Source organism: Lagopus leucura, unplaced genomic scaffold, assembly GCF_019238085.1.
Source record: "Lagopus leucura isolate 7727_CA_CO unplaced genomic scaffold, USGS_WTPT01 Super-Scaffold_760, whole genome shotgun sequence".
Lineage (NCBI taxonomy): Eukaryota > Metazoa > Chordata > Aves > Galliformes > Phasianidae > Lagopus > Lagopus leucura.
The window spans coordinates 1619246-1641773 of NW_024962257.1; the positions used below are offsets into that span (position 1 = coordinate 1619246).

General features: G+C 45.3%; 2 long non-coding RNA genes across 2 annotated transcripts in view; both read right to left on the bottom strand.

Moving 5' to 3' along the window:
• LOC122176045 overlaps positions 1-22528 on the bottom strand; it is a 123647-nt gene that overhangs the window by 81403 nt on the left and 19716 nt on the right. The window lies entirely within an intron of this gene.
• On the bottom strand, positions 8774-18482 carry LOC122176046. The gene is made up of 3 exons (XR_006177614.1): positions 18403-18482; positions 13202-13331; positions 8774-9429 (listed from the first exon to the last, which is right to left on the bottom strand). It is a non-coding gene; the product is annotated as an uncharacterized LOC122176046 (long non-coding RNA).

The window sequence follows — 22528 nt, forward strand, 5'->3', positions numbered from 1 at the left end:
GCCAGCATTAGGTGAGCATTTATCGAGCTAGCATGATGCTGTAACTCTCAAGGTGATTTTGTTTTTCCAATGAGAATTTTCAAGACGACACCACATCCTCCACCTCAGGAAACTGTAATTTCTACTGGAAAAGCATTTTGATGGAAAACACCCCTACACTCAGCTCTTCTTCGCCTGAATGCTCATAGGACTGGAACAAACTGCAGTGCTTCCCCATGGGTGATGGCATCACTGGAGGGCAGAACCTCACAGCATTTCCCATGCAGATCCACGTGGACCTGTGGGGCACGGAGCTGTGAGTGGTGAGTTCTGCCCTGGGAGCTTTCTGTTATGTACTTATTTATAAAGAAACACGCTTTAAGTGCTTTCTCCATGCAGGCCCATCACCTCAACATGCAGATGGAAAGGAACGGTGCTTTGGAAACTTTTGTCTACCAACTTAACTTTGTTCACCTTTTTTATTGCTTCCTCTCCTCCGGTGCCTTTGCACAGCAAACTCCTTAAGCAACACCTCTGGATTTGGAGCTGTTTGGGTGTAGCTGTGCATTTTTACAGGGTGCTCCACCTCTTTCCTGGAGCCTTGCCACAGCTTTGGAAGTCAGAAGAAAAGAGAATGGAGGTGGGAACCCATCCAACTGTGTGTTTGCATCAGATAATTCTGGAAGGATTTAATCCCCAGACTGTGCTTTGCCCAGGAAGAAGAATATATGTCATATCTATAGAGAAAAAACATTCCACAGAAAAGCTGGAATCGAGAAAAAGCTTCCTATGTAAAAGATTCCACACTCATAACCCTTGTGAATAGAACAAAGACTCCAGCTTAAAAATAAGCAGTACGTAGGGGTAGCAAAGATCCTCAGGTTCATTTTCCAGAACAAATTTCCTTTCCCTGCTCCCACATTCCTGGGCTTGCTGGCTTAGCTGTGCCTCGTTCCATTCATCCCTTGCACAGTTTGCAGGGATCTCCTGAATGATGCCACCCAAAATGTCTGGATGCAAATCATCAGTGATCTGTACAACGCTGACAACGTGAGCTATTTGAGATACTCAGCATTCAGTCTTGACGTGTAACACTACAGGAAGGAGCGGTGAATGCTGAGTATTTCTGTTCATAAGGAAACAAAAATAGAGAAAACCTGGGCTTCTGGCCACTGCTTTCCTCCCTTGTGCTTGTCCAGGTTTCCCTGTACCTCTGCACACTGTATGAGCCATAGATTATATAGAGAGCTCTGCTTTCACTATTAACCTGAGGAGAAATGACACAAGTCTCTGTGTGCCACATACACCATCCCAGTGGCAATGGGATGGACCCCAGTATTTGGTTCCTAATGTTCTGGGAACTGACTGCTCCTACAGAGGGACTCAGTAAAAGCTCACAAACTGAGTTACTCGAGTTCTGTACAATTCCATTTCCCCTCCTGAGGTGGTAACAAAAGAACTAAACTGCAATCTGGGCTTCACAGTCAGCAGTATTCACTCCTCTGGAAAAATACAAGAAAAAAAACAACAATACTGACCTCCAGGCACCCCAAAAGAGCAACCACACACACAAACACTGCAACCACAGAGGCAACAGGAGCTGGCAATGCTCAGGTTCTACCCACAGTAATGTGGGCACTGGGCTGCAGTGTCTGCTCCTGCAGGACTGCCAGTGGCTCTGCTTACTTTACAACCATGGGAAAGCTTCTACAGCCTCCATGGCTGCCCCAGAGCAGCAGGCTGTTCCCAGCAGGAGATGCTCAAAGCAGATGAAGCAAGGATCCTTCAGGGTCCACCTTACCCTCAGGTGGTTTCTGCTCCGTGATGGTGAAGGGTCTGATCCACTCACATGGACCAGAGGACAACAATCTGCTTTGATTACTGCCTATAACTGCACGCACATTCAAATCTCGCTCCGTGCACTCAGAAGTCCATCCTCAGCCCCAGCAGCATGGATTAATGACATCTTCCCTCCAGAAAGGGAATGAAGGACAAAAATGTCCCTTCATTTGTCTTTCGCACACTGGGTTTTGCTGCAGATTTGTTAACGTCTGGACAAAATCATTAGCATTCTTTCAGAAGTTCGACTCTCTAGCCAAAGCTAAAATTAAATTGATGGATTCTCCTTGACTCTCAGTTATGAGGTGAGTGCAGACTATTTTCATAAACACGAAGGACCTTGACACAGCTATCTGAAAACTGCCCGTGTAATAAATTGAAGATTTTCAGTAATATAATCTTTCGCTGCTCATTTTGCCCCGCTCCTTCTACCAAAGAAGGTTTTTGTATATATTTCAGCTCCCTCCTTGTAAGAACTTTCATGTGCCTGAGACGTATTTGGAAACATCCCCGTCACACAGCTCCAGCAGCAAGCAAGAAATGAAACGTGAGCAGAGCAGTTCAGCATCGCTCCAGTCTTCCCTGTGAGCTGCTGTTTGCTTCAGATGTTCACAACAAAGATTCTAATTAACAATCCCAGCGGATCTGCTTTCTAAGAAAACTATCATAGATGTGATAACGCTGCACGTCTCAGAAACTGCTAACAGGCACTGCAGAGAGAAAGGTCTGTGCTGCAAGGACATTTACCCGTGAATACTGGGTCAGAAATCACTTGCTGAGATCACAGCTATCGGAAGCGTTGTGTTTCCAGCTGGAAAATTGGGTATATCAAACTAGTTCTTAATTTGGATGATCTGATTGGAAATCTGACATTGTGACCCACGCACAGCCTCTGTCAGCCCTCCCGTTCCCATGCAAATGAGAAGAGAATTTGCCCACTGAGCGGTGATGGGAGTTTGCCTTAATAGGCAGTGAAAGTTTGGGTCCAATGTGAGGAGACATCGCTCATGTGATCCTGAACTGCATTCTTCCCAGACTTAAACTTGTAGAACCAAACTGTTCTTTCACTAGATTATCACAAGGACCTTATATTCCAAAGGTCCTATAAGCAGAATTTCATTCATCCTCCCCCACCCCTTTCTCTATTATCCTTGGCGATATTATCCATATGTCTCAAAGTAAGGTACTTTTACAGACTATTTTGCCTCGTTACAAATATTTACATTTTCTCATATTGCTGTTTCTCTTGGATGAGTCACACTGTCTCCATCTCACTGTCGGTCACGTTTTCATTGCTTGTAAAACCATACCACATTTTCACATGTAGGGTGAAAGTGATAAAATTCCCCTTTCTCTGTTGTAAAGAGCACATCAAATTAATTTGCTTCATGATTTTTTCCCTCCAGATTTTAATAGTTAATAAATTTACTGTTTTGCTTTAGAGAAATGGAACATTTGCTTTCTCTGACAGGGCGTTGGAGGCTCAGTGCCATCCTTAATTAACACAACGCATTGGAGATCTGTTGACTTAGGTGGAGCTGCGTCACTCCACAAGAACAGAAGACTCAGTCTCCAACACGGTACTGAAACCAAGCTTTCCTGGCAGCACAGCACAATGAGCTTACAAATTAAAAAGGGAGAACGATCCTTCACATCTCTGTTTCACTGCCCATCCAGTTCACGAGGTCCCCATCATTACGGCAGCCACACAATTTCATAGGGCTAGTTTAGAAAGAGACTCCAAGTAAAAGCTTAACTGTCTTATCTGCCAGTTTCTCTACAATTTCAGTATGTTTTTCTGCCACAAGGATCCATACTACACTGTCTTTATCTTGTGGCATTTTAGCACAACTGTTGAGATACAGATGAAGTTCTACCTGTACATACACATACAGGAAGGGAAACTTCTCTTTCTCCTTGCCCTGCAGCATTTGAAGCAGCTGAACAAGCTCAGCTCAGGTTTCCAGAAGCTGCCTTTCCAGGCACAGAGCTCATAAAAGGGGCTGTGAGATTCAGAGGCACAGGGACACAACCATTAAGCCGCTTTTCTGTGCTTTTGCTTCCGTGCCCCACATCAGCTGCTCTCCTGATCAAGGAGTTTTTAAATTTGCAAAGCAAGCTAGAGGAAAACAACAGAAATGAGCCTGGTGGCTTATTGTGGGTGGATGATTAAACACACCAAGATTGCAGCTGTGATTACCGAGCTTTCAACTCAGGTGATGCCACTTTGGTTTTCCATTCTCCTGCACACATACACTGCGTTAGAGCAGCTTCACTGTAGTAGTGCCAGGGCTGCACACACTGTTCGTCATCACAGCCAGCCAGTCTTACAAACTACTCATCCAAGGCATGCTTCACTGAAATAAGGCACTACCTCCATTTATGCAGTGTCTAAAGCACAAGGCCTCTGCTCTGGGCAACGCTTGGGTTTGGGAACACGGCTTTACCAATCACCTGGGTATGCCAGCACAAGTGCAGCCGCTCCTCCAGCTCCAGAGCAGGCAGACAGACAGCAAAAGTTCTGTGTACACAGCCCAGACCGAGTCAACATGAACATCATCTTATCAGCGTTTGGGCAAAGTTCAGCAGAGCCAACGGCCCTTAGAAGCATCCGCAATACACTGGGCCCAGCAGACATGAGGAGGAACTGGGCAGGTCTGTAAGGAGCCAGAAGAGCTGATGCCACGTTGCCATCCACCAGCCCTAAGCTGAATGGCAGGGGCAGCAGTGCAGGTCCTACTCCAGCTTGCAGCTGTAGGCAGTGCCAGAGCTGCGTGCCCAGACCGGCTGCTGTCTGCAGAGCAGAGCCTGAGGGCCATGGGGCTGGGCTGCTCGTGCAGGAGAGCAAGGAGGAGGGCAGGGGGCAAAGCAAAGCGTGGGAAAGGACGTGGGAAATCTGGGAGAGAAAATACAAAATGGGCTGTAACTGTTTATTCAGCATAAATATTTCTCACCCTGGGAGAACCCTGGTTTTCTGATTGTGTCCTACATCATGACAGCACATGGAACAAATTAACTTGCAGCCATGACCTACAATGAGATCAGAAAAGACTGTTCAAACTAGAAGTTGTGAGCTGATGTTGTCAAAATACTGAGCGGTTGTTTTCTTACAGCCTTTAGGATGATCCCCTGCAGCAAAAGGCTTCAATGTATTCCACAGCAGAGCATGCCTGCTAACAGCTTCCAAGCACTTAAACCCCTGGGAAGCACAGCTATCCCTCACTCATTAGCCTCATTTGATCGAACGGGACAAGCACAAACAAGAGCAAAACCAACAAACTGCAGCAGTGGAAACAGCAGTTTCCCAGAAACATCTAGTAGGAGTGAAATAGCCGAAGTCCCCAGCAAAGCCACATCAAACCTGCAAGATGTATAGACGTACTTGGCACACTGATGCTAGCTTTGAACTTGCCGTGGTCTTTTTGAATCACATCCAAAGTAGAAAAATGGCATTGAGACCTCATCTTCTGCAGCAGAGACAAAGCAGGATCGGTTCAAGTGCTCAGGCACAGAAGTGGCACCAAACACGAGCAGTCCCTGGCAATAAAGAGCAGATCCTATTTTTTAAGCCAGATTTTCTGCAATCCTAAGAACGCAGAGATGTGTCTCAGCAAGCACACTGAGTCCCGTGTGCAGGAACCTTCCCTTCCCTCTGGCTGTTTTCCCCATCTTGGTGCGTTTTCAGCAGTCATGTTTTTGCCTTCCTTTATGTTTCCCATGTCCCAAATTCAGGCTGCACTCAATTGCAGCCGTTAGGTTCCTAAGATAGGATGTGTACCCTAACAAAAAGCTCTGCTGTGCTCTCCCTATCTCCCCCTTCTCCAAGGCTGCTAGAACAGACACGCTAACCCACAAGCAAACAACCTTGGACAATTAACTTAAATACCACTTTAGGGTTTGGGAGGCTGCCGTTGACAGTGCGCACACAGAAGGATGATGAGACTGATGAGACAGAAGGAGTGTCACCAAATGTCATCAGACATTACCAACCATCACTGTGCTCGGGGCTTTTCCAGGGAAGTGTGCCAAGGAGGAGTCCAAGGGCTGCAGCACGGAGCTCAGCCAGGGCAAGAGACCCTGAGCTGTTGCCTATAAATCTCCAAAGACTGTTGAAACATAACCAGAGAAAGCAAGTAGAGCAGCAGGGAGACCACTCTGGATGCAAATGACAGAGCATCACCGAACCATATGCAACCCTACAAAGATAATGGCCCTAAATTACCTCTCGCTTGCATTGGTTCATTAAGAATTTGATAGAGCTCCACTAGTGCTGTTGGAAGCCTGCTCAGAGAGCTAAGTGGACTCTGGATCAGGCTCCAGGACTGGAAAATATATTAGGTCATAAAGTACAGTATTACATATTTTATAAGGGAACAGCTATCAACATCTGCTCCACCCAGTGAACATACAAAAAACAGCTGGAAATAAGAACAGCTGTGCAGATCTCAAGCTCTCTTTAGCAGCAGCTTCTTCCAGCCACTCCTGACCTCATGCTAGAAAGACGTTTCTATAGCTCTTGTCTGCAGGAGGAATCTTAAGACCGTGAGAATACCATTATGATAGCAATAGATGTGAGTAAAATAATTACAGCATAAAGAAGACATGCTTAACATCATCAATTGTGTGAATTAACCTATGAGAATACAAACATGGGCAATGAGAGATGTGTTTGCAGGCACCTTTAGTGCACACACCTTGAATCTCAAATTTGCCACCAAGATTTTGGTATTTGCTAGCCTGATTTAAAACACACAACTACAGCCCGAGTCAGAGCAACCACTGCTTACACACAACATTGTCCTGTTAAGGTTTGCGTGGAACAACGGGCATCAGGGGATCCATAACCTCATTAGCAGCAGCTCCATCCACTGCTTCTTACTCCCAAGGTGGGGATTTTTAGACCTGGACCTAATTTCTTGCCTTGCTAGCAGCACTCCTCACCCACAGGAACAATTCAGATCACATTCACAAATCTACCACTATGTCATCTGCATTTCCAAGAGGAAAGAGACATAGATCTGTGGTACAATCTGTACATTTTTGTATTTCTTTTCCATCATGTCTGGGAGGTGGATCCAAACAGTGCTTTTTCATCATGCTTTTCTTCCTCCCTTAGTCATATAAACCAGAGTATGCGTTGTACTGAGATCACTCCATCAAAACATCCAACAATTTATAAAGAAATTGGTTCACTTTTAGGCCAAGGTGGTCAACACTGTGCAGTAACACTACCCCAAGCTGCATATGTGGCAGATCCCAGCAATCTGCTGGCTATGGCAGCACTACTCAAATCTATACAGGAGAGAGACTTCTGGAGGTGGGCATTGCTGACGTGCTGGATATGGATACCACTGTCCTGATGCTTTGGATGGCAGGTTGCTCCCATCACAGAATGTCTCTGGGTGGAAGGGACCTCAAGGATCAAGTTCCAAAAGCCCTGACTCCAGTTCAGGAAGGACATGGAGCTCTTAGAGCGGGTCCAGAGGAGGATCACTAAGATGATCGGGAGGCTGAATCAGATTTTATCCATACATAAGAAGTAGAAATAAAACAATCACAACAGTGAAGCCAGAAGGTGAGAATTTCTGCCAATTTAACACAAACACAGCCCTGATGCAAAGGAATTCCCGAGGGAAACACTGCTGTGATGGAGGAGTCCTCCAGTCCTTCACAGCAAAGTGCTGGCGCTGAAGCAGAAGCGCGTGGAACAATGCAAGTGATGTCAGAACAAGTGATGTCAAGGAGCTGAGCTCAGAGATCCAGATGCTGAAGTTAGCTTGCAATGAATGCACCAAAACAAGGGTATCCAAAGCACTGAATGACTGCTAACATAGAGCCAAGAGTCAGAAGTAGAACAGAGATGATAAAAGTAACTGTGAGCCAGCCGGCCAGCACAGTGTTGAGCAAAGCAATGCAAAGCTGATACAAACTTCAACTAATAAAAGCAATTAATTAAAATAATAAAGTATAGCAATATAATTAACACCAGTAATCACAGTTTATGGAAAACAGGCCTATCATATAAATCTAATTTCATTCTTTGATGAGATTACGAGTTTGGTGGATGAAGATAACAGGAAAGATACAACGCAGGTGGAGTTTGGTGAGTCAGAACACTGCATGCTGATTGCATGATGATGTGAAGCATCTGCTGAAGGAACACTGCTTGTAGCACGAGGCCATGGTGTGCCACGCACTGCTCAGATTGGGATCTGAACACACAGGAGTCAACAGCAGAAGGTAAGAAGTTAATCATGGAGAGCAACGTGTGTTACCAGGGGGTTCTGGGCACTTACAGAGCTGTTTAGTGCAGGCAAACAGCTTCAGAGCTGCCAGAGAGGAACATAGGGCTGCAAGGAGGACTACATGGAAAGCTGTGAGTCAGGACAGAATTAAGCTCTTGAATAAAGCGAATGCAAGTTCTTTTTTTTTTTTTCTTTTTTCTTTTTTTAATTTTTCTTTCCCTAAAGCAAATTTGATCCTTCAGTCCATGAAAAGAATAGAACCAGGGGGAGATTTTATCTCAGCACACAGCACCTGTTGTGTTTTATCACCTGCATTTCTTAAGGCTGCTGAAGATTTGTGTGGGTAAAGTTTGAAACCATTCAGTAAAATATCTTATATATTATTTGCGGAGTTTAATCCGTTTAATTAAGCAGCAAAACAATGGAAAGGTGATTTAATACCGGTCTGTGCATGCAAAAGAAAGCAGTGGGTATCAAAGGGACCGTCCATCAAGTGAAGCAAAGCAGAACTTGCACCAAGGTCCTAAATGAGAAGCCAAACAATTTTAAGTGAGCAATTATGAATGCAATTTAATAGAAAAAGATATTAACTGCTTGCACGATCTATTGAGGGAATGGTTGATTCTGCAATTTTAAGCAGATAAGATGACAAAACTAAATGCAGGTTACTTTTCTTAAAGAAAAAAAGAACTATACATACATCTTCAGACAAAGTATAGGGGGTAGCTGGCCTTTCATTAAACAAAACATCAAAGTAGATGTTCTCATGGTCCTTCCTGGCCTTAAACCAATCGAATCCCTGAAGAAACAGACTGCTTTTTCTGTAAATAAAACTGCAGGATGACTTCTGGTTTCCAGCCAGTTCTAAATACGCTTTAAATTGTTCGGAGTTCTGCCTGTTTTTCCCATTCCGCCTGGAGTATTTCAAGCAGGTCAGTACAAGTATTGATAAACCATATTTCCCACCAAAAAGGAGATTGTTTGGTCAATAATTTCCATTGGCATTCATATATTTTTACATGCTTACGACAAACTTTACAGAGTACTGGGTTGTTCTCAGCGTTTCCTGGTGCAAACCAGAACACTCTGTCATCAAGATGTCCATACAATTTTGTTTTGTATTCTTTTCCTTGCCTATACGTAGTGTTTTGTGAGTAATCAGTGAATCAAATTGATGTATGAAGTGGTCGTTTCTTGCAGCCTTTACCTCCAGAAAGTTACATCACCACCATCTGCTGAGGATTCTCACTCCTGTAGCACATGATGGGATCCAATGAACGTGGGGCAGTTTCTCACCACAGCACTGCACACAGTCATGTTTTCTGCATTCCTCCATTGTTACATGATACTTGAGCTTAGCAGACAACTGCATGGAAAAAACAGCATTTACGTAAATGCTGGGCCAGATCCAAAGCACATTAAAGAAAATGGAGAATTTTGATTGAGCTAATGGGACAGGACCTCCAGAACCTGGATTTCCCACAGGTCCACAGGGTACATCTCCATCCTTCCCACCATTTTTTGGTGGGACTGACTCTGCAAAGAGGTGCTGAGCAAAGCCCTGGAGTCTCAGCTGAGGTGCCCAGGAGGAAGGCACAACAGCAGCCCATGGGAAGGCACTGGGCTGCCTCCACGTGCCTTGAACCTCTCCCCACAGCTCACACCCACAGAGCAAAAACCAGAAGAAACAACATCCATCGGCCGGTCATCTGGCCAGCAAGGGCAAGGATGCTGTGTTGGGGTTATTCATTTTTATTTTTAGCAATAAGACCAAATACATGTTGGCTTATCTCACTGGAGAACTCCAACTTGGCAACACAAAGGACGCAGTGGTGTCTCCTAATGAAAAGCATACTCTCTGCTGCGACCTACAGGCCATAGCTGTATCCTGTCATGGGATGCCTTTTCTGGGGCAAGGCTTTCTGCTTTTTGGTTTTACTCCACGCTGTATTGAACTGCTTCATTACAACCAGTACCCGTGAAAGGAGAACTAAGCACATTCTGTTTTCAAAACCTTTCAAAACCTAAAACATACCAACATACTTCCATCTCCCACCAGGGCACTTACAGCTGCTCCCTTGACATGTCCAGCACTTCAAGTCCAAAACCAAATCCACCTCATGTCCTCCATGCTTCATTTTGGGTACATTTGAAACAAGCACACAGCAGAGTCCATCAGAACTGCACACTTTGTACCAACATTCCTCCAAACAACGGGCAGGTTGTGACAGGACAAGAAATAGTTTCAAACTAAGAGGGCAGATTCAGGCTGGGTGTAAGAAAGACAATAAGGGCAGTGAGGCAGTGGCATAGGGTGCCCCATCCCTACAGACACCCAAGGTCATGAAATGGGATCTGAGCACGCGAGGGAGCTGTGGGTTCCCTGCCCAGTGCAAAGCATGGGACAGATGGCTTTTAAAGGTCCCTTCCAACTCAAACAATTTTATGATTCTATGATTCTAATGAAAACATAAGGGGTAGATAACAGCAGGACAAGGGGAAATGTTTTTAAGTTGAGGGAGGGAAGATTTCAGTTGGATGTCAGGGGGAAGTTCTTTACTGTGAGGTGTTAGAACAGCTGCCCAGAGAGGCTGTGGATGCCCCATCCCTGGAGGTGTTGAAGGCCAGGTTGGATGGGGCCCTGAGCAGCCTGGTCTAGTATTAAATAGGGAGGTTGGTGACCCTGCATATGGCAGGGGGTTGGAGATTCATGATCCTTGAGGTCCCTTCCAACCCTGGCCATTCTGTGACTCTGTGACTCAGGGACAAACAAGACATGAAGTGTCAATATGGAGCAGCCTCAGGCACTTTGGTTAAATTTCCCTCCAACTATTGGCTTTGAGAGCCTAATTAGTCAAATAGCCAAGCTTGTATTTCAGTCCTATACTACAGGGAGTTCACAGCACCTCGGTTTCATTGACAGCCATCAAAATTCACTCCATGCTCCTTGTCAAAACAGCAATAGTAATTATGGGAAAAATCAGCCAGGGAACCCAGGAGGAGGCAGAGGCTTGCCTGGCTAGCAGAGCTCTATCTCAGCACCCATCCTTCCCTTTGCATTTTCTTCCTGCTTAGGGATGGTGATAACCACCAAAGCTACAAAGTAAAAACACTCCGCAAAATAATAAATCACCTGGAGGACAGGTACAATTTGGGCTCAGAAGCCGTGCTTTACTGGTGTCTCAGCACTCATTTGTCACTCATTTATCCTCCGTGCCTCAGAACATCCCCCCCGCATCCGAGCGCTTCGTGTGCTGTCAATGATTGGCTCCAATCACTCCCATTTCCAAATAACTGCACGGCCCAGCACCTAACAGCGAGCTCAGAAAGCAGCAGAGTTTGTAAATCATTCACAGATCAAACAGAGCAGAAAGCCTGACGAAGCGCAGTTTGAACTGCCGTCATATACTTAACAACATCGCCGCAAAATGTTGATGTGTGGAAATCAATAGGATCTGACAGGCTAAGTATCACTCTGCAGTCCAAACACAAGTTTAACTAACTTCACAAATGTCACCTGGGCCAGATGAAGATGGAAACTGGGCTTTTCCTTCACCAAGGGAAGGAAACTACCATTTTGTGCTCTGTGATCGTATACAGGTTTCATCTCCCAGCTGCTGTGCTACCCCCTCCCCATCTCCCCTGTCCAGGAAACAGCAATGGTGCCAGCTCTCCAAAGGAAGACAGGACACACAGCAAGCCTCCCCAGAGCCCTGCAGGGAGCAGCGTGATGGGGCACGCGCAGAACTGAGTCAGCACCCTGCAGCCATCAATCTCAGCCATTGCACAACGCCCTTCCATTTATTCCACCTGATCCTTTGCACTGATTTTGTAATGGAGTAATTTTAAAAGCACGGTTACCTCCTCCGAAGGAGTACAGGACTTCATGGGGATGGTAGTGCTGGCTCTCACCATTTCTATCTCGAGTCTTCTGATTTTTCATAGCAAGCCTCAGCTGCCAGGAGCGTGCAATAACATGGGGATCTCAGCTAGCCCTGCTCTTAATTCCTATTAACAGCAATTTTCTAGGCTTTATGATTGTACTACAGACCCAGAAATCAGAACACAAAGCAGAAAGGGTCTAATTTACTCAATTTTTCCATGATTTTTGAGAACTCTATGCAATTTGTTAAAGTCTGAAGGGAAATATGACATACTCTTACAGTTCCCAAGCTGAGTTTCTCCTCTGCCTTTCAAGGCGCCCATCTGCAGTGTCACTGCTCTTCAAAACAGAAAGGCTAGCAAATAAATTGGGCAGGAGAAAGGAGTGTTTAATCCTCTGCATTCAGAAAGGTTTTTTGCTAAATTCTACTGTGGCCAAACCACGCTGCTGCCAGGGCCAGCACTTCCCTATAGCTGAGCTCAAAGGACAACCAGGTTTAACCCTGCAGAGGCGAGTGGCTATCACTCAGAGATGGGCTGAGAGGATCTGCTTCAAAAACAAGAGCAAAGTGACTGCAGCTTGTAAGGGAAATCCTCTGCCCAAAGCATCGGGCAGAGCATCCTCAGGGTGCTGCTGTCTCACTGAGCCGCCACCGGTTGGCAGCCACAAGGAGGCCTGTTGTTCTTGGCACCTTTCTGAGAGCCTCACCTACAGAAAGCATTTAATTAACTGAGAATTTTAACCTTCACAACAAGCAAAGCAAAACAAGAAGTGACTGTTGAGCTCTGATGACTTTGGAGAAAAGCTCAAAAGCATGACCCTGCCATCTCTCGAAGGCAAGAAGAACGGTTACAAGACTTTGTGTTCTGTTTTTAGATACATGACTCCCAAAGCCAAACTCCTATTTTTAGAGGACCTGACATCACTTTTTCATGGGAGGAGGCATTAACAGCTTAGTTGGGCATTATCTCTGGGAGAAAAATCATTTACCAGATATTAGCTCTCTCTAGATAGTAATGGGCCAGTGAAGAAAAATGTGTTTTGCTTAAGTGTTCATTACCATGGCGGGTTTCACTTGCTCTAAAGCAACTTGCATATTAAGTAGCAATAATGGAAACCTCATTAAGGGCTGTGCATATGTATGGCACTGACAGGACACACAGGGAAACAGAAGCTTGCAATTTTAAGCTGTTCCCAACCTTCTCTGCTGGTGAGCCCACCCGGCCAAACCCCTCATCCCTATGGAGGCACTCACTGCTGCTGGATGCGGTCCTTCACAGCCTGACTTCATCCATCCTCTCTTTTTCCAAGAGCTATTTGCACATCATTCCATATGTCAAAGGGTACATTGCTCCACATGCAAAACAGGATGAGGAGACTGGGCTCTGAATGAAAAAAAAATAAATCAAGGTTCAGTGTATCAGTAATCAGACCCAAACCAATAATGGAGGAATTTCACCCACAGCTGTACGATGTGTTGTGTATTTCATGCTTCTAAACAACAAATATTGGTATTTCCTGCAATGTATAACACAAGGGAACTAGTTTCTTTCAAGCATGCATTTTTATAAAGTTAGAGGAATAAAAATTCTGACCTTGAAGCAGTGCCATACTAACATTAATAAAGCACAGAATGCCTACGATCCAGTTTATCATTATGACTCAGATGAGATTAGCTAATCAAGCAGCTTAACTCCCAAGCAACTATATACTGCTATTGTTTGTTTGTGGTTCTGCCAGAGAAGCCTCAAAAAGGATGAAAACCACAATTAAGGATTTATTTACATTTTTCTTTAAATATCAGCAGCATTATATTATGGACAATGCCCTTAATCATCTGCTCCAGGGTTTATAATGCACTACCTGCTCGTAAATTCCAAGCACTGATTTATTCTCTGACAAGGCACTGCTGGTTTTACGTGTGAGCCCATGGAGCCCAATCTAACTTTGCTTCCAGTGGAGAATTGATGGCTCTGAGAACTCCAGTACTTTCCCAGTCTCTGGCAATCACATCAGAGAACCCACAGCTTCATTTCCAAACCAAAAACCAGGTTAAATTGACAGCTTACAGCCAGTCCACGGAGAGCAGAGGTGGGTACTCTTCTACAAGGAGCAGATCTGCTCCTTGGATAGCTTGATACCTGGTCTGAAATCTGTGTTGGACTTGGTGATCCTTATGGGTCCCTTACATTCCAACTTGGGATACCCTATGATCAGAGCAGAGGAAACACCTTCTTCCCTGACTTTCACATAGATACAGGAAACATGAAGCTACAGTGGCACACCTGAGGAGATCCATCAGTTTGCCATTCCTAACATTCCTCTCCCTCCCCTCTTCCAGCCTGCCTTCAGCCTAACACAGGCTCCAGCCTGCACCTTGGCTCTTTCCTCTGAGGGGAGGGAGGGAGGCAAGGCACCAGGATGGCAGCAAACACTTACAGCCCGACCCTTATTTCAGTCATCTCCTCCAAGAAGGAAAAGCTGGACAGACTGACTCAGTCATCCCATCTTGACAAAGCAGGAATCTACTCTGTGATACTTCCTTAAGTGCTTCTGTCCAGTATTTACATTTAAACGATTCAAGGAATGGGGATTTCATGATTTACCAGCTTTGTTGTTTGGAAAAACACTCTGGCAGCCAGCTGGCATTTCCTCAGCTTGTTCTCATGCCATCCCTACCCTCAGTACTTCTTTCTACCACCCAGCACATTTCCTGGGCCACTGGAGCAGATTCCCTGTCCTCACTGAGCTGCCTTCAGCAAGGCATAGAACCAGGAAAAGGCTGACCTGCCTAAAACACAGCGATAGTTCTCCTCTTTAAAGATCTACAAGACCTTGGGAGCATCTGCTCCTTGGTCACTGACTGCAGTCTCAGCACAAGCTGGTGATCTCACACCATGTACCCGAACCTGGGGATATCTCCCATATCACTACTAGCAGCTCAGCTCTGCCCCTTCCTTGGGCTTTATTTGATCCACACGTGCTTCTTCTGAGCACCCCTCCCTTCACAGCCCTCCCACCCAAACTGACATCCCTCCCATCTGTCCAAGGGAGCTTTTGTTCCCCCAGCCCACTCCATAGAAACGAGGCCCTCTGCAAATCGCAGACCATCCTTGCCATTGCATTTCTATAGCAATGCTGGCACATTAGTTTCACTTATCCTTGGTTAATAGTTCAGCTTATATTCAAACAGCCATTAGCATAAAAATCAACACAGCAATTTTGTATGAATTCTCATATCATTAATCCATTTAGAGTGGATACACAGTTCACACTCCAAATTCACTTAATTATTGACTTAATAACATTTAAAGAGGCCATGGTCTTTGGCTCCATTGGAATGCCATTTCCCCCCCACTTCCCTTGCTTTTTTGCCACAGAAGTTGATTTTGCAAGGTTTGGGTAATGCTTGGAGGTGGTGGGGATCTCTCATGCATCTCTGTGAAAGATCCCCACACAATCACAGGTTCACTCTCATGAGAAATAACCTTCCAGATCTCTGGCTGCTCACTTGGTGTATTTGGGGAAAGAGGCAAAACAAATGCAGACAGCACAAAGCAGATGCCATTCACCCAAAGCACTCCACAGGGTCGGCCCTGAGCATCCCAGCCCCAGACATCCCAGGTCTCCTTCCAGTCTCCCTTTGTCCTGCTCCAGCTGCACACACAAGCCCTGCAAAGGATGGACATAATTACCTCTACATCCACCAATTAGCTCTAGCACAAACAGTGGAAATCACCATGATTTCCAAACACCACACACAAAGTTAATAACTGCACCAGAACTGTTGAAGCGAACTTTGATTTTCCTACACCGTTTAATTCAACATTTTTCTTTTTGTCTCTTCCCCAGCCCTCTGTTCTCTCATTGTCCACAGGGGATGATGTTGTTTGCACTTCAGCTGCTGTTATTGGGAAAAGCAATCGACAAGCAGCTGGCCTTGCATTTCGCTTTGAAAAACAGCAAGTTTGGACTCGCCCGAATCATTGCATAATTTGTGCTGCTGCTGGAGGCCTTTCCCAGAGGTTCGTCTTTTTTCCAGTGCAATTTGGTGGCACAGCCATGGATGCTGAGAGGAGCAGAGAAGCATCCAGAAGCTATGGGCAAATGCAGCGTGCAGCAGCATTCCGTCAGCCTCCTGCCATGCATCCCTCTGCCAGGGCCTGGAGCACAGAGGAGGATGCTGAGCACACCAGGCAGCGCTGTGCTGGAGCCCACCTTGCCATCATGCCAGGCAGGGCTATCAGACCCACGTAAACTCATGTTGGGAATGCTGTTTGGAAAGCTTGGGGTGGATCAAGTTGTTTTCAATTATTGTGGTAACACATTTCATCAGCTTAAAGCCACATGTTTGCCCCAGGTATGTTGCAAGCCAGATCTTTCATATGAATATATCCTAAACACAGTTCCACCTCTCCAAGTGATCATAACAAGCACAGCACCCCTACTGCCTGCAGAACAGTTGTGGCAGTATGTTGGCAGGAAACCTCCGCTATAATAGACGCTGCTGGAGACCGACTGCACCAGCACAAAGCTTTCTGCTGGAGAAGGAGCACAGGAGCCAAAGAGGCCACTCTGCCTTCCACAGGGAAACGAGTGCTTGGAGGATTTATCAATGGGCTCGAGCCCAGATTTAATAACACATCTTACCACAGATGTCAGCAAAAGCAGATTCAGATGCGCAGCGCTGCAGGATGCTTTTATTCAGATGTTGTAGTAAAAAGGAGAACATCCCAGAATAGACAATAACTACGCTGTGTGTGGTTTCTCCTCAACTGGGCTTCAGAGTGTTTCCCCACCTCTTTACCACACAACACCAATCCCTCTCAGTTTATGCGCATAGGGAATTTTGAGGGAGCAGTGCTTTCTTGGGAGTGCCCTTGAAAGAGCAGGCAGATGCTCAACACAATGAGGTACAGCTTTGCACCCATCGCATTTTGCTTGCTAGCTGCTCCAAGAATAAAAGTTTCCCATTTGGGATTTGAGAATCTACCCAAGCCATGAAAAGCACTCCTTTGTTTCAAAAAGTCCACCATTGCGTCTGCTTAATTTATAAGGTGACACCATAATCCTACTTCTACTGCAAAACACAATAAGAACCATTTCAAAAGGAGTCAGAGCTGCCCCTGAAATGCTCTGTGACATTTCACAAATATTACCAAACTTCTTCCTACTCTAAATTTGACACAGATTTTTCTTAACATTCTGTTTAGAAAACAGCCCTCATAAGCAACAGTTTCTCTGTACAAGGTCCATGCCTGGTTTGGGCAGTACACCAACCACCTCCCACCCCAGGCATGCACATACAGCCCGCATCCCTTCTTGCAGCCCACAGGGAGATGAAGCAGTTTTTCATTCATCCATCCCTACAGCAGGGATCGCACCTCGTGGCAATTTGAAGAGTATGGTGGAACAAGAGGAATTTCTCCAAGCCACACCACCCAACCACGCATGGAGCCACAGGTCAGACACAGCACACGGCCGGGAAGGCTGCAGCTCCACATGGGTTTGTCTCAGCCCTGCAGCAACTGTTCTCCATGTGGCACACACAGCACTGAACAGAGCAGCACCTCCTTAACCAGAACGGCTGTCTTTCCACCTAGCATTTAGGATTAAAAAAAAAAAACAACACAGCGCAGGAGCAGGCTGGGCTGCAGAGCACAGAATTTGCCCAACAAGTCTGCATCAGACAAATCCCCTGAGGAGTGGGTTAGCACACAGGCAGGGCTGGGTGCGAGCAGCCCTGCCAACACTGCTGCTGATCCTCAGATGCCAAAGCTGGGACTTGTCCAGACAAACCATGCTGCTGAGCTCCAGCCTTTGGCCAGAGCAAAGCTAGCAGCTGGAGTGGAAAAATACCTCTTTCCCACGTGTAGCCATTCACTCCCACCAGCATGTTTGCTCACACACACTCCAAAATCAGGATAATCCTGAAATAGGGTTGAAGTTGCTTCTCATTTACACTAGAAGAAATTCTCCTACTTCACTGTTCTTTGCCTTGCTACACAAGTTAGTATAAACGAATGTGGAGGGCTGCCCAGCTTTGGGAGATTCACCTCATGCTTCCTGGTGGGCCCCTCACCACCCTCATAAATAAGTACTAAAATGTGGACATTGTTCTCACAATAAATCACATTCTAATCGAGGCTGGAGAAGTGCCATTAAGTATTTTCTCCATCTTACTGAGCCCAGCTTTTTTCTGTGGAGGCTCTGTTAGAGGGTACATTTTAAAGTTAGCAGATCCCCAAAGTGGCACAGACACTAAATTTAATTTAGGAGAGAAAGGAATTAATGATGGTATATTTTGGGATCTCCAGCTACTTCTTTGGGTATCCACCAGCAAGACCAGGCCAGCAGCAGCACTCAGCTCCAACACTCCCACTTCCCAAGGTGCTGTCCAAGAGGAGCCCCAAGATGTTCATAAATGTAGATCTCAGAAATAAAGGCAATTCCTACCTCATGAACATCAGTGGGATGAAGATTCAGAGTCCAGTTGTAGGTCTGGAGACCATAAGGATGTCTTACTGCAGTGATGCACAACAGTACAGTGAAGAAGCAGCAGCAAAGTTTGTCTCATGGTTTCCATTTTCTAGGGACACATCCACGCACACCCTGCTTGTGCTGGCACATGGAAATACCAGAGGTGTACAAATCACAAATCAGCTTCGTTTTTTTTTTTTTTTTTTTTTGCAAGAACAGAAAAATTATACTTTTTTAATTACCATTTCCACGTGGGTGTAAACTACAGTTCTCATCCCTGTATAAGCACCATTAGAAGAAGGAGAAAGCATATCATTTTTCATACAGATGGAAGGAAAAGGAGGGAACCTGTTTGTACCAGTCATTTAAACAAAATAGATGAGGATTCTATCCAATCCTGTTACAAAGTGGGACTGTCTGGACACTTTGGATGTTCCCTCTCCTATCTTTGCAGTTCAGATAAAGATGCAGAAACAATACAGAGATTTTTTTTCCCCCCCACGTAGTGAACCATCAATACGAAACAAGAGACATTTAAAATAATATATAACAGATATAGCCTGACTTCCTAAAGAGCAGCAGGAACCCAACTGCTAATTTAAAGAAATGCCAACAAAAACCCCTTCCAGTGCATTTGGTTTTAGCTGAACCAGGACACAAATGCAAGAAACCTGACTGTACCAAGGCAGGGAATGCACAGTGCTCAGGACCAGCATTTATACCCAGAGCTACCAAGAGGAAGAGGCCTGCATGGAAAGCATGATTAAAGGCACGAAGCTTTTCCCTAGCTGAGATCTCACCCTGGCTTTTAAAGCTGCGCTCTGCCCAGTTTCACATTCAGATCAGTGCTCACAGAACAGGGTGGAGTCCAGGTCCAAAAGCCAAGAGCTGTTTCAAACCTTTCTGTTCTGCAAGCCAAATTTTTCCTCATCTGACACTGCCACAAGTGGGGAACACTTTAGTGGGGGCTCAGAGCCCAGGGCTGCTGATTCAGAGCTCCCTCTGATCCCCACATTCACACCACAGCTCTGCACAGAGCCCATTGGGCTGCCCCAGTGCAGTTGACTGCCCTAAGCCCAGGGCTGGCTCGCATTAGGGAAGATTCGGTACATCCTGACCATGCACACCCCAAGGGATACACAGCTCACACCCATAGAAGTCTTTTTGCTGGGACAGCTCAGTGAGCTCTGAGCCAACAAACAGAAGGACACTGTTGTGTGCATGCCTCCAATTAGGGCTTCATTCCCCTGCCAACTGGGAACGGCCCTAATGAAAGTAAATGTAAGTAAATATAAAAGTAAAGTATGGGTCAGCATTCAAGAACAGATTTTTTGGAAGGGAGTACATATAATATAATCCTGTTCCTTTTCTGCCTCGGTGGGGATGATGATATGAAAGAGTATTAAAGAGAGGTCTCCAAAGGCGGTGAGAATGGCTGCTGGGAACTGCAGGGCTCGGTTGTTCGTGATCCTACTCCAGCAACTGGGAGAAAGGGGTGATTAATGCTAAGTAACTCATACTATTATTTTATTATTTACGACCCTGAATACAAATATTGCAAACAGATTTTAAATAGGAGATTAAGCCAATTTTTTAATTACTAGTGTTAAAAAATAACTTGAATTCAGTATTAGCTGCAACCAATACAGCACCTTTCATTCCACTAATTGAGCATAATACGTTTAATGAACACACTTCATTGTTGTGTTTTATTGCCAGCACATTCTGCCATTTTCTATTACAACCCATTGTGGAAGATACCTGATGTTCTACCTGCACATCCTTCCACTTGGTCGTGCTTTCAGCCCAATTAATCAGCTGCTTTCAGCAAACCTTGAGCCCGTGTGCCTCATTTCTTCCAGCCAGGCATCAGCATAAGGAGCTCCAGCACTCCGGTAAGCCCAAAGCACATCCACCCAGCCCAGTCAAGAGCAAGCCAACCTCTTGCCCCTCTGCACTGCACCGGAGATCCCCCTGGTTCCTGTGCATCTTTGCACTAAAGGACCATTGTGCCTTTTCAATGTGGGCCCTCCATACAGATATTTAATAGAGATTTGTCTCTATTTCAGTGTTCAGATGTTCACCTCTAAGCTTGACTCTGGGTTTCAGGGTGCAACTCTCACCCTCCACAGAGGCACCTTGCAGGCTATAGGAGGAGGAAAGCCCAGGAATGTGGGTAATGGGAGAACTGCATTACCCAGGTTATTGACAAAAGAATTTATTCACTTAGAAGGGAAATATTTCCTGAAATAGCAGACGGTAGAACACCTAAATTATATTGTGCATAACATTAATCAAAGAAAGCAGAGGTGCTCCAGCACTCATGTAATGAATGGTTCATTACCACCGAGCTACTGGAGGAATCCAGGGCTGTATCTGGGTTATCTGTCCCTGGGGCTTCAGTCAGAGCTCATCATGTATCCTCAGAACACAGCCTGCCCTGTATGTGCGATTAGAATATTGCACATGCACCGGTTGGATTTCTGAACAGAAGGCAAAACATGTTAGCACAATCCTCAGAGATTGTATTCATGAGAGAGGTGAGGTAGATATACACAGAGACCAGCAATGCAGATAATTAGGAGGGAGGAAGTGGGAAGAAATCTGCAAGGAAGAAAAAAAACCTGGATAATCTGAACTCTTCCTCTGTTCCTGCTTCAAAGAGGGAAACTTCCAGGAAAAGAACATCCCAGCACTCCATAGTGAGTTCACCTAAAAACTGGGAATGGCACCAGTGCACTGATGGGTAATACTGAGGAATGACAGAGCTGCAAGAGATCCTCCTCTCACCACAAAACAGAAGTTCAAGAAATGCTCACCCATGGAAAACACAAGCCTTGCAGCCTGCTGAGATCAGCAGCTTTTGCAAATGATTGCCACGCATGTTAATACGTTATGAAGGCCATCTCTGAGCAAGCAACTGAACTTCCCCAGCCCCCAGAATCCAACGGAAAGAATTGCAACCTGCAGGTGATGCCTCTGTGCAGCCCTGCAGACTCCAAAAGAATGCACATCTGGAACCAACAACTGGGGTATGCTTTTACTACCAAAGCCATAACTCTCGTACAACAGAGTATAAATCCATGGACTATTTTCTTTTTCAAACTGATGCCAGCTCAGGTTTGTCTCCTCAGAAATGGCTCTTTCAAGTTCCGGCTGCACTTGGGTTTTATCTCAAAGATCTTTATCTTATCTATTGCTGAAGACAAGCAGGGGAAAGGCTCCCTTATCTCCCCCAGCCAACAGGGAAAGGCCTAATGACAAAATCCCATTGTTCCTGCTTGCAGCTCCCATTGAGCTTGACACCGTGTGTATATGCACCAACACCCATCACACTGCTGCCAACCTTCACTCAGATCCAAACCACACAGCTTACCTACCCACCCTACAGGAGCCCAAACACCATTGCTCTGGATTTCTCCTCCTCCTCAACTTCACAGCATTCAGATATCACTGTGGTGCAATTCTCAGTTGGAAGGTTTTTTCATTAATATTAACGATCGTTAAGTGTTAGTTTGTGTTCACACATGAAAGGTAATTCAGATTAAGACAGCAATCCTGCTGCTACTGCTGTTGGCAGCCGTGTCTTCATTTCATGCCTTCACCACACTGGGAAGCGAGGATCTCTGCTGCCATTGTCCTCAGGTTCTCCAGAGAACATCCAAAGAAGAGCATTCATAAATCCAGCATTCAAAGGGGAAGCACAGAAAGACCACTCCAGTTGAAGTACTGGGAATTTGTCATTTATTCCAGCAGGGGAAGGGAAATAAAGGATATCCCTGCATATGTTAGCTCTAAAATGGCTAAAAACTCTCAAGGAATTAATGCAGATAGAAGTTGTTCTTGCTCCCTCTGAATTAGGGAGACTACAAATAAATAAATAAATAAATAAATAAATGTAATAGGTCTACCACCAAGAAGTAGAAGCCTGCATGGCTTTGTTTTTCTTTATCAAAATACAATTAACACACCAATTTCTCCTTGCACAAAGATTAAAATAAAAAAATAGTTATTTTCCTACAATAAATCCCTAAAGATTTCATGACACAACGCAGCAGAGCAAAGTAGAGGCATATAATAAATCAGACCACATTCTAACTGT